Source organism: Lytechinus variegatus, chromosome 16 (genome assembly GCF_018143015.1).
Source record: "Lytechinus variegatus isolate NC3 chromosome 16, Lvar_3.0, whole genome shotgun sequence".
NCBI lineage: Eukaryota > Metazoa > Echinodermata > Echinoidea > Temnopleuroida > Toxopneustidae > Lytechinus > Lytechinus variegatus.
This window is the reverse complement of record NC_054755.1, coordinates 2,535,116-2,548,605: the sequence shown is the minus strand read 5'-3', so window position 1 is coordinate 2,548,605 and position 13,490 is coordinate 2,535,116.

The following is a 13,490-nucleotide window of genomic DNA, read 5'->3' as shown; positions in this document are numbered from 1 at the left end:
ATCTATATGAAAACTTGGTAATTGTACAAATGCTGGTTGTCACCAATTACTCGGCAGCAGAGTGACGAATATTTTGTTCTTATCCTAAAATTGAAATGACTGATTTTATTGAGGCACATTTTTACAAGAGTACTTCTTACGTATGTGTTTTCGAAATTAGCTGTTTTTTCTTTCAATGTGATAATAATACTAGATATTGATTGTGTTTGAGAAAAATTGTGCCGTTTAACGTGAAGTTTGTGTGTATCAAGTATCGACGTGAAATCTTATGAGTAAATGAAGTACAATACTTTGAAATATATCATTTGTTTCCATGACCAGTATAAACATCCGAAAAGCCTAATAGAGCTTCAAAAAATATCCCTCGAGTCATATGGAAGTATGCAGAAAACTCTATTCCTTGTCAGTGTTCAATGAAATAATGTTCTGCAAGAGTGTAATCCGGACGAAATTACTATAGGCCTTACACCTACAGTCGGTGTAAATTTAATGTACTATAATTTCGAGCAATTGCTCTCTTATGTTTGTATGACATCTTATGATTATCAACTGTGTTCGAAATAAGAGAATTCGAACAAGAAAATAACATTTTTTTCTATTTTAGCGTCCGAAGTAGCATATATTGTACAGTATTACTTCGTACTTCAGTTGACAGAAGTCTTTTTTGGGTTTTTGTCTTTATTTGTAATGAGTTGAGTACCATGATACCAAAGGCTATAGATCCAGAAACTGTCGGGCGATAACACATTTTCATGTTCTAGATGCCTTTTTTTGCGTGTGATCTTTTGCCTTCTGATAACATTCCAAGCTGCATATATTACTTAAGCAAATTACTCGACTACCCCCCCCCCCCAGCATCCCAATTAGCTTCTTCATTAGTTTAATATATTCAATTAATTCAATACTGCATTGGTCGTTCAATATTCTATATTTTTTTATGTTTATGTCTGTTATATTGTAAATACTCTTCATTAATGCACTTTGTACCTTCCGAAGAAAAGGCGCTATAAAAATTTATTCATTACTGTTGTTACTATATCGTTCCATTTTTTTTATTTATATTCATGTTTTAATATGTTTATGTGGTACTAATTTTTTGTGACTCTTTGATACAAGGCACGATACCATATATTTCAGCCACTGACTGGATCAAATTACATAAAGGAGTTTTGTGTGTGAGTGAAATTATACTAAGTCGCATTAAACCAAATGTTGCATAAATAGACAGGACTGAAGAATGCATATAGTGAAATCAAATGCTAAAACATAAAATCATATGCGGAAGGTCAGGGATGCAATTTATATAACCGTTTTCCTTCTCGTGTTCCTATTAAGCTTACCCTTGTACATGATTTAGATTTTCATCGAATATAATTGTTGCTCGTTCTTTTCACTTTTGTAAAGTAAGATGTATTCAAACCGACGTGAGACAAAATATTACACAAGCTTATTGTTCACTCTTTTCTCGTGTTCTTAATATAAGCCTTGTAACAGTTACTTTGTTCATATTTTCGCAAAAATGCGTACATTATTATGCTATAGTCTTGATGAAGATATATTATTTATATGTTATGTAAAATCTGACATCAATTTTTTGCTACAATTGTCGCAACTTTTTGCGTTAGCGTCTTATATAATCATTATGTTAGACGACAGTGAAAGTCAATCTGCATCCAGTGGTTAACTGTAGGTGTATTTTGAATATAACATTGCATACCACCCTCATACAGTGGTGCTATAAAGCTAGTGAACTCAACCAGAAAATGAACATAATAAAATTATTCAAATTCTTCCGTGTTATAGATATTTAATTGTGAAGCAATATTACACTCAATAAGCGCTCCGTTGAATTGAGTTCAAGAAAAGACTGTTGCTTTTTATCAGTTCATAATGTATGCATATTATATTCCTGATTTTCAGACTTCATATAATTATGAAGTATGAAATCATTAAGAAAAATACACCTCAATTGTTACGAGTATGCAATTCATACTTGTTGAATTGTAGATTATGTTCGAACTTGTACATGTTTTGAAATGCTGAATTTGTATTGAATTACCATTCTGTTTATATAATATTGTATTAGGTTGTGATTCACACACGCTTTAATAATGTTTGAAAGAGTTGTATATAATGATGCTACTCTTCTCTGTCTTTCATAAGTAATGAAATGAGTTTTCCTGTTTATCAGTAAGGAACTCATTTTACGTCGCCACTCCCTAGTGAGTATGAATAAAGAATATTTTTGTCCTTGCATGTATCTGCTCATGTAAATTATGTTCACTAATCTGATGTATAGTTATGTTCTTATGTATCATGAAAGTCACAGAGTTATCTGATTGTAATTTTGTATCTGTAATTCAATTGTACATATATTTAGGTAGAAATCAAGGTTTCATTGGAGAGCAAAATCCCTTCAATAATGCTGTTTGTCAGATGTTATTAGACCATTTTATTGAATATATATATATATATATAACTGTATATATGTCAACAATTTTTGTATCACACTAGAGCATTGGGCCACATAAGTCTTCTCTCTTTGTTACAGGTAGCCTTATGTATTTCATAAATATACATTTAATATAAATATATATTTTTGTTGTTTTTTCAGTTGAACGGCTGCACATAGGCCTATATTCATGAATATGTAAATACCTATTATCATGATTGAAATTGAAAGCTGGATATCCCGCTGGTCGTTATCATGTTTGCCAATGCAATTTATCAGTGACGATATTTCCATTTCCACTCATATTGTATGAATTATATATGACCTATGAAACTTGTATCCTTAATCCTATACTTGCACCGAAAATATGCTCTAATACACGCATGCCAGTTGGCCGCCTGTCCAATCATCATATAGTATAATTATTGCAGCAGAGGTAATTCGTATGCATTGGATACATGAATTATGTGAAAGATGGTATATTTATTTGACATATACATCTCAAAGCAACCGTTTTGAATTATGTTATAATATATTCATTAGTAAATTCATTTGTTAAATCCTATTACCAATATTCATTGAATCTAGATCACAATTTAGTTATTTATGTCTTATTTCAATATCGTATATTTTATCAACTATTGTATGTGTATTATCAATCATTTTTGTAAATTGTACGCAATTCAGCCGCAAGGCATAAATTAACAGAAATAATGTAAAGTGAAATCAAATGCTAAAAAATCATATTCAGGTCAGGGATTCAAATTTATTATAACCATTTTCCTTTTCGTGTTCCTATTCAGTTCGTCCTTATACATGTTTTAGATTTTTACTGAATATGATTGTTACTCGATCGTTCTTTTCACTTTGAAAAATAAGATGTTTTTAAACCGACGCGAGACAAAATGTTACACAAGTTTTTCTTTACTCTTCTATAAGCCTATCGGCTTTCATGGGCAATCCTGTCAAGGTATACACTACTGTTTATATTTTCATGTACTTGTTCACAGTTACCTGACAAATAAAATCAATCAATCAATCAACAATTTCTCATGTTTTTAACATAAGCCTTGTAACAGTTACTTTCTTCATATTATTTTGCAAAGAAAAATGAAGTGCATTATTTGATAATAATAGCTATAGTCTTGATGAATATATATAATTTATGCTTGTATAGTATTGTATGTATTTTTAAGAGCAATAAGATTTGTTATCTAAAATCTGACATCAGTTTTTGGCTACAATTATCGCACTTTTTTGCGTTAGCGTCATATATAATCATTAGACAAGTTAGACGACAGTTAAAGTCAATCTGTATCCAGTGGTTAACTGTAAGTGTATTTTGTATAAAACATTGCATACCACCCTCATGAAGTGGTGCTAAGAACATGAAGAAGCTAGTGAACTCTACCAGAAGATGAACATAATAAAATTATTCAAATTCTGCCGTGTTAGATATCTAATTGTGAAGTCGGGTGACAAAATATTACACTCAATAAAGTTTGTTCTCTGGGCTCTCCGAACTAGTGTTGTTGTCTAATGAACACTCAGCATAATGAGTGTAATTTTCTTTCTCGTGTTCCTATTCAGTTCGCCCTTAGCTATAGAAGGAAAGGGGGTTAAAGTTTACTGAGTATTTTGAATTGTTAGATTGCTATAAAATAATGCCAGGGAAATGGAAAGTTTTCTTTTTACAACAAGACTACCATCATCTTGTAAAAGAACCTGAGGATTTCCCTTCTCTTTTCTGTGAATCTGCATTTAGACAAATTCAGAATATATCGACAAAGCAATTTTATCGCACTTTTTTAAACATTAATAACTCTGAAACCTCCAAGGTGTTTACTCACTTTAATCAACTTTACAACATCGATAGGCAACAGACTTCCAAATTGTTCACTCTTCCATTACGAATCACTATTGACACCAGACTTCGAATCACACACTATAAAATTTTAAATAACTTAATACCTACAAATGAATGGCTCACAAAAATAGGAAAGAAGACCAATGCATTATGTTCTTTTTGTAATGCGACACCCGAGACATTAGATCATTTGTTTTTTGTATGCCCTAAAATAGCATCCTTTTGGAATGCGTTGCGTACGAGAGTGACTGACTTTAGTCCTAATTATTTCCTTTCACGAGAAACTGTTTTATTTGGATTACTAGAACCACTTACTCCATCCACCTTAGCATTTAATTTTCTAATTTTACTTGGTAAACAATTCATTTTGCGATGTAAATACCAAGAGACTCTCCCTAGTTTAAAACAATTTAATTATTATCTTTTATCTTATAAAGTTACCGAAGAAATTATTGCAAAAAAGAAAAACAAACTCAGTAAACACAATGTAAAATGGCAAAACATAAACAAGTATTTTTCCATTGCATAAATTGTAACCACTGTAGATTCATATTTTGTGTTATCCTTTTTTGTGACTTTGTTTTATCTTCTGTTCATGTTGTAGTGGTGCTTCCGGTCATGTTAATACATGAAAATGTCATAATTTTTTTTTTTGTTGTTGTTGCGCTATACCCCGGCGATGCCGCCAGGTCGACTCTGGACCGTTAGGTATGGCCGTACCCTCCCTTTTTCTGTTAATGGATCGTCCTGTCGGCAGCGCTGGGGTACAATTTTCTTGTAAATTAAGATTATGTTGTATGTACTTATACAATGTTCTTTTTTATTGAAGTGCAACGATATGTTTTGTATATTTTGATTATTTTTTATGACGAATAAAAACTGCAAAGATAAAAAAAAAATAATGAGTGTAATTCCTGTTTTAAAAAAACATATAATAATAAACAGTGAAATCGTTTAGAAAAATACACCTCAATTTATTTTTATGATTATGTATTTTGAATTCATACTTTTTGAAATATAGATTATGTTCGAACCTTTACATATTTTAAATGTTGAGAGAATAAAGACGAGAAAAATATTTTGCGTTGTTGGGATTTGATGACAATGCAATGGTAGATCCATCTGTGTTGATGTCAACCTAAATAAATTTCATACAACTGTGTAAAAAGAAGGTTGTAAAATGTCGGTCGTCACTTATTACTCGGCTACAGATCGACAAATAATATAAGTAAAAAATATTGTTCTTGTCCTCTAATTGAATTGGCTTGAGTTAATTTTTTGCTTGTGAGAAGTTAGTCGTCCTATTCAAACTTAGATAATGTTAGAATTTCAAACGTTGATAAATGAATAAATAATTTAACTTTCGATTTTCGAAATAACAACTATCAACATACTGACAATGAATAATGCGTTGATTACTTGTTTATATTATCAATATACACCTAGGACCCAGGCAGGTCTTTCAGAATTTGAAAGCATATCTCCTTTGTAAGCATGACAAAACATATTTCTCTTTTCAGACCAGGACAAAATGAATATACTTTGGATAAAAAGGATACTTAATTCGACTAATTATTTAACACTGATCTTCTGAAATCCTTTGATTCTTAATTTCGTCTTTCATGTGAAATTACTTAATTTTAATTTCAATAAGAATTTGATATTATTCCCACGCGTCCGAAGTTGCATGCTATTACTTCGGAATTCATTTTGCACAAAAAGTCTCTTTTTGTTTTTGTATTAAATGCAATAAATTGATCACAAGGCATAGATTCGGACAATGCCAGGAAGTTTTCGGGCCATTTTGTATATATTAAATTTCTGTTACTAAAAATCATATACTAGTAGTTGGGAATATGGCATGTTACATGAAAAAATAGATCTACTAGGCTCACACTTTGTGTATAAACGAATAATGTGTGATGTTACATTCATTTCTTAACATATTCTATGTGACAATACTCGTCATTTTATCAATTAAGATATCATTTTATTATTTCTAATCCATTTTAGGATGAGTTTTGCGGATAATTCTGATATGTGAATAGTTTAATATATATATTATGTGTGATACAATGTTGAAAATTAATGAAATCATGTATTTTTTAAAGTTTCGATTGTGATATTGAATCCCCATAGTTGTACATATGTTTAGGTATAGATAATTAATGTGTCATTGAGATGATAATTTTGCTCGACTTTACACCATATACCTGTAGGTCTGTTTTTATGAATAAATATTGCATATATGTATTTATATAGGTATGCCTACATTTTGTATCACATTAAGGTTCGTACACCTTGTTCCATGTTTGCCCAAAGTGTGTGTGTAATATATATATATCTATATCAGCCCATTATTAAGTCATATACATGTATTTATATTTTCTTTTTCATACCAGAAAACAAAATACGCTTGTCCCTTAAATCATTCACATTAAGTCGAATTTAATGGAACAAAATGTTCTTTACTTCACTTTTACATCATTCTTTTATCTTTCAACATATACATGAAAATCTTTTAATATATATAACAAAGCGTTTCAAGATCAAAGTACTTGACTTGAGATACTGAGATACACAATGTAAGAGATGTGAAGCCAGAATGAATTGAAAATGTATTTAAGGAGTGCGTTCTTTGTGGTTTAAATGTGAAAACATGAAACTTGGAGTTGAGTTGCAGAGATGAAGGTTCAATTAACTGTACATTTGTACATAATTTGTATTATCATCATAGAAGTTCATTTTTTCGAACATAGACTTTTTATCACAAGTCTGCACAAAATGATGAATTAAAGTAGACATCGTTAGTGTGTTTCATAAGCTTTTCAAAAGATAACATAGCCCAAATTGATACCATATTCACCGTATATTGAAAATAGTCAACTTGAATACTCTGTGAATGATCATTGTCCAACCCTTTATGAAATACAGACCAAGGTTGGAATATTTCATTAATATTTTTGTTTCTGTTTGAGAGTGATCAGCACATGAAGTTAAACGTCTAGCACTATGTACATCTTATATGTTATTAATTAGATGAACATTAAGTATTGGCTATGAATATGTGTTCGGATAACAACGCGCCTCGGAATAGAATATTTCTAGATAGATGGCGCTGTACAAATGCCTATTATTATTATTATTACAATGTTAAATTGTTCTTGTAAATGCTTTTCATATAACAAAGCTTACAACCGATGCTATTTTATATGTTATAAAAGTGAATGATTAATCTAAATACGCTTCTATTTTTATGCTCTGGATTGAGATTATTGGTATTTTGGTTATATATGTTTTTGCTTCATATGTAGTCCATAATGGTGTATAGGTTGGTAAATCATGTCGATTTTGTTGTAAGATCAACGGAGATGCGATCTACTATTAAAATAACATGATAAAGACTTAAATGCTAAATAGTAAATTAAACATACGCAGTAAATGGAACTTTTTTCAATGTATTCAAACAACCTTAAAATTATGCAAGGAGTCAATATTTAACACTTTTGGTATAACTACAATCAAGTAATATTTCCTGATTGTAATTGCATGATATTGCAAATAAAGCTGGAATTACACATTGTGAACATTTTTTTCACGAGAACCAATCAATGTACAGTAATATGATCAACGAACATGTTCTAATATATGAATGATTGGTTTGAAGTCAGTGAACATATACTAAATTCATATTTTTATATTCTGTATAAATTTTGCGCCGAGTTTTTACTTACATAAATATTATTGTGTGTTGAAAACATGTTTTCAATTTAGTATCTCACTGAAATAGTCTTACAAATAAAAGCTTCCATATCAATACGGCGAAGGACCAAATTCATGTATGGATTTCATAACAGTCTTCAACTTGTGTAGATTTATTTTCCACCTTTTACCTTTGTGTAGGGTTTGTTTGGTTTGTTTTGTGTTTTTCTTTTTGATCTTGTGTTTTATTGTGGGCAAATAAGTTTCTTATATTTTACTTTGTCAACTATATTTTGTCTAATTTCTTTGTGGGAGGTTATCTTGACAAACTCTACTTTGGGGTTTTTATAATTTCCCTATTTCCTCTGTTTAAATGTTGACTTATTGTATACATTGGTTTACATTTGCTCAATTATGTATTTTATGAATTTTTATATTGTGATTTTTATTTGGAAATAAATGAATTGAACTGAACTGAACAATTGCCTATTGTTGTTCTCGTATTTTGTATTTTTGCTTATAATATGTATATTTATATATGTATATAATCTTGTGAAGGAAGTCCGAGAAAACGATTTTATAAACAAAAAGTTTGATTAACTTTTTTTTGTAACACAACTAGTCATTTTGTCAATCAAGGTGTCATTTATCATAACTTCTCCATTTTGAAGGATAACTCTGAAATGTGAATATTTTAACGTATATGTTTTTATATGTGATACAATTGTTGAAAATGAATGAAATCACATGCACATTTCTGCAATTGTACATAGATTTAGATTACGTAGAGTTAGTTATAAATGAATATTGTGTACGCCTACATTTTGTATCACATTGCTTTGATTTATGCTTTTACGTCTCTTAACATAAATGTTGTTTCATATTTTCAAATCCTTGAATATATATGAATAGAATTTCAAATGAGCAGCTGGAAAGGAAAATACATCAATATCATAGAATATATGCATATGTGTGTCCACAAAAAGTGGTATTGTATGAATATTAAATGCAACACGGAAGTAAATATCTATTCTTCCAATGATGTCACGTCATATCTCGATATTCCGTCTTCATGAAAATTGTATGAACATATATCAAACTAGTGTCATTCTTCCCATATTCATTTTTACATGCTTCTCATTTTTAGGTGAAATTTTAGTTGTGATAGTTAGATGTGATATTTCAATGTTGAATCTGGTTTTTTTTTAGTACAGATTGAACAATAATTTTGTCTGTGAATGTCAATTATGCTCAATATTTAACTTTGTATTGTTTTATATGTACACTGACCAAAATTACAATCTCATGGTAAGAAGTGTCTTTGCGTACTTTTATTATGTCTGTATGCTATGTTGCCTGCCTATTGTTTATTTCTATGTAATGTATTTTCATAATCATTCGAAACTCAACAACACCTTCAGCTCCCTGTAATCTCAAGTATACATGTTAATGTGTTTGAAGAAAATTCAACCAAATAAAAATCAAATGAGCAATCGGTCAAGCACGAAACCTGCTCATGACTACGGTCTGCATTGACAAATTATCTTTGTAAAAATTAAAGAAATATTTGTCCATTTATTTTCCTGTATTTTAGAATAAGGCGTTTATATAACAAAATGTATTTTCCTGTAGTGCTATATAATTTTATATACTGTAATGTAACTGAATGCAGAAATAAATTCTCTTAAAAGAAACAAAAATGCAGTACGTGTTTGTCATGCAAAGGATTGGACCATCTTGGATGTTCAAGGGAAATTCATGATACTGTTATGTTGGGATGGGATCGGTGATTATTGGAGGGGAGCGTAATAAGGAAACTTTGCAGAAAGATTAACAGTTCAAAATCACAAAGTATTTATCATCAATATTCAGCTACAGTTCGAAGTACATGAAGATTCATAGTGCATCAGGATACGATGAATATAAAATGATTTACAAGTATCAGATTGAGATTCGAAGTGAAGTCTTGAAGTCAGTCAGTCTATCTGGATGAGTGTAGGTCTAGTATTCTATGGTTGGTATTCTATTCTCTAATAATCAAGAAGTCTTATTGATATCATTAGTTTTGGGGGTGTAACTATTAAAGGTGGGAGTGATCTAAACTTGTTCTGATTGGTCTACAGGTAACTGTCTATCAAACTTTCTCTGGTATAAGGGGTGTGGTGATGCTCTGTGAAAGTGACTGGGGCTGGAGTGTGAGTCATACTTCTTCCATGAAGTTAGCTGACGTCACTGAGGGTTGGTATTTTTATGGTCAAGGCTTAGCAGTTAAATGGTATTGGGGGTTTGGATTCTGAAATGATATTGGGAGAGTTTGTAAACAAGTGAGGGTGAATGACTGAAAGGATAACAGGAAGTTAAATACATACTACACAACAATACCTTTGTTAAACCTTTTTACTAAAGAATTATACGTATGAGATAATGCATGCAATTTTGTTATAACCAGTTCCTCTCAGAAATTCATTCAAAATCACTCAAAATCCACACTCTCATTCTGTTGAAGCATCAACTTTCCTACTCCAAGTTACCTTTACTTGTACAAAAACAGTTCTAACTTCCTGCATCAGGCTGTATTGATCAGGGGCCCATAACACAAAGCTTAGCAATGATCGTAGAACATTTTTTTCTATGATTGATTCCATTGACCACAATGAATAATCAATTGTGAAAATCAAGAGTACGATTAATCGTTAACCTTTGTGCTACCGGACCCTGGTCTCCAATTTCGTGCTAAACTAATACTATGTTCAAGCAAGACTTTTCACTATCAAAAAGTCAAATACAGCCACTTGCCAACTTTGTAACAAGGAAAATGAACATGCAGATCATTTTGTGGCCCCCTGAGTCATTTCCTCATACCAAAGATAAGAACTTGCAAAACTAAAAGGAAGATATATGCAAGAGGAAATATACCTGTATGACCCTTTTAAGAACATTGATTATTCTACATGTAAACTAGGACGCCTACAAATAGCTGTAGAAAACAAAGAAAAATACTATAATCACAGCAGAGTTTTTTATTTACAATACTGTAATTCTTATTTAATCATTTTCAGTTTAGGTCAGCCTCAACTGGTTCTGTACAAAAGAATGAGGCAATAAACATATATATATATATTTGTTGAAAAAATACAAGTAAAAAAGTATGAAGGGACATGTAATTCTCTTTAATATTGCACAAAGAATCCTGCAATACTCTTAGTTTCTCTAGTAATGGCTTGGATCAATTCGTATTTACAAAATATTAGATGATAGCAATAATAGCAAAGTTACAGGCACATATAATATGAATCGTACACAAGCCCAATTCATTCCCAAGAACCGTAAATTTGAAAATGAATTTCATTTTTTTCAAAGAACCATAAAATTGAAATTTGATTCTGATATAAAAATTCTCTCATATTTTTCAGCTCATGGAATTTCGAGTATATAAAATTCAGATTAGTGTGATGTTATCAAAATAAATTTCAGACATTCATGTAAATTATATGAAGATTTTCGACAGAACTTAAACAGATTGAGTGGCGTTCTCATAACAATGATTAACTTAACCCGAAATCAATTCAAGACCCTTTTTTCACGTTGTTTTATTAACCCCACATCACAACATCCTACCCTATGATACTCTCTGGTAATACTGCTAAACCTTGGATAAGGAAATGCTTGCCGTTCCCTCACAAGATTTGGTGACATCAAATGAATATTCGTTCACATCAAAGAATGAATAATAAGAGAACACTTTGGATTTTTATGAATTATTGGCACATTGTCTAATGTCATGAATATTGAAGGAGGAGGATGAAGTGTTGACTGTAATAACTAATAATCTTATTTGTACTAAAGTTTAACCCAGGATTGATTATTATACCATACAGTTAGACTCACATTTACTCAAAAGTGCGTATGTCAAAATTCATCTCATATATCATAGTGTTTCTTTCTTCGATAGGATTTAACTTAACCATCTGTATTGCATTCAATGCGGATATTGACCTAAAAAAAGCCTTTATCTTAAATCTTAATAACAAGTTTCATTGATCCTGAAAAAAAGTTTCATCTTTAATGCTACCTAAAGATAAAGCCTCTTATGTCAGCAAAGAAGGCAGAAAAGAATCAATAACTATCGCTTGCACAGGGTGGGTCTTCATTAACAAGATATTATAAACTTTGCCCATGTAGCTTCAAAAATTATACAGCATGTTGACTGGTGTGTTGGCTCAGTTGGTAGAGCGTCAGTCTCGCAACTGGGAGGTCGGGAGTTCAAACCCCGGCCGCGTCAGAGCAAAAGACGTTAAAAGATGGAAGTTGCTGCTACCCTGTTTGGCATTCAACAATTAAAGGGAAAGAGCCTCGTCGATCTGGCACTGCACAGCGGCTGCCAGGCCCACGATTTATTGGGCAAAGCAAATTTTCAGAGTATTTCATTTCTTGTGTATATTTCGAACAATGAAATAAAAATATGGATTTTCCTGTACATTTAATTGAGAATAGTATTATATTTTGAACCTAGAAGTGCAATTGTGATTAAATAGGGGGAGAAACATGGAAACAGAGAGAGAGAGAGAGAAATCTCTAGAGGATGATTTATATATACCAACTTCCATGACAATTCCTACGTAATGTAAGGTTCATGCCTGAACTACCAATTATTAATACACAACGCTCATACCGTTCAGAGTAAAGTTCTTACAGCAACATTGAGCAATAGCCGTTGGTAATTATGCAGAACTATCTCCCGGGGGGGGGGGGCACTTCCATTCACGAGTGGATACCATGCGCGACCATGGGGTCTCGAAAAGCACCCTAAACACGTAATTTCCATATTCTGAAAATGCACCCCTTAACAAGTATTGGCGTGTGAAACCATATACCCTTAATTAGTATTGGAAACAAAGCGATACTCTTGGCAAATGTTCCCTGAAATATTCCCTAAACAAGTACAGGAATGTTTTATTGTTACGGGTCCTTCGGTCGTCGGCTTTGCCTTATTTGGTTTAGTACGACCCCACCGTCTACCCCTCGCGCAAATAGGACTCTAAACACGTAGTGTTGGGGCAAAAAGGACATCCTTTATAAAACATTTTAATTTTGTTTTATCATCCCCTCAAATTCGACCCTAAACACGTAATTTTCCTACCGAAATAGACACCCTTTTTCATTATTTTTGTGTTTTTGACGCCCTTAATTATCACGTTACATACGTAACGTGCCCTATCGTGAAAAGGACATCCTTTTTACGTGTTTTTTGGTCGCGCATGGTATCCACTCGTCAATGTAACTGCCCCTCCCCCCCCCCCCCGGGAACTATCTATAACAATCGTCATTGTCTAACCACTTTGATGTCGCCCTTACATCCGAGTCACTCGTAGCCGTTGATAGTAATGTTCCAGTATGGTGTTGGGCACTGGGCACAGGTCATTAGTATAACTACCGCAGTTATCTGTCTCATCCCACTTTGATATTGCC